We start from the raw sequence: 338 nt of genomic DNA, 5'->3' as shown, positions 1-338 counted from the left end.
TGTGATCATCTCAATCTGTAGGGGGAAATAAGCTAATAAATATTATTAGTTTTAAGAAACACTAGTAAGTAGCTTGAGCCATCTCAACATTAGCCCTTGATCATGAACCTCAGTTCCATTACATTACACATAAGTCATTGGGCGAAGGAGTCTTCTGTATAGGGGTTTTGTTAAGATCCCTGACGCTTGTTTTGAACATTAACACGCGTTGCTTGCAGTACAGTTATGGAAACGTAAGAACCTTATTTTTCATATCAGCAAGCAATACGTTTAAAAAATAAATAAATTTAAACGGTTAAATTGATACACCTTTTTTAGGGTTAGTGTTCCCACACGGC

Source organism: Oncorhynchus tshawytscha, linkage group LG07 (assembly GCF_018296145.1).
Source record: "Oncorhynchus tshawytscha isolate Ot180627B linkage group LG07, Otsh_v2.0, whole genome shotgun sequence".
In the NCBI taxonomy this organism is placed as follows: Eukaryota; Metazoa; Chordata; class Actinopteri; order Salmoniformes; family Salmonidae; genus Oncorhynchus; species Oncorhynchus tshawytscha.
Note: the sequence above shows the minus strand (reverse complement) of the source record.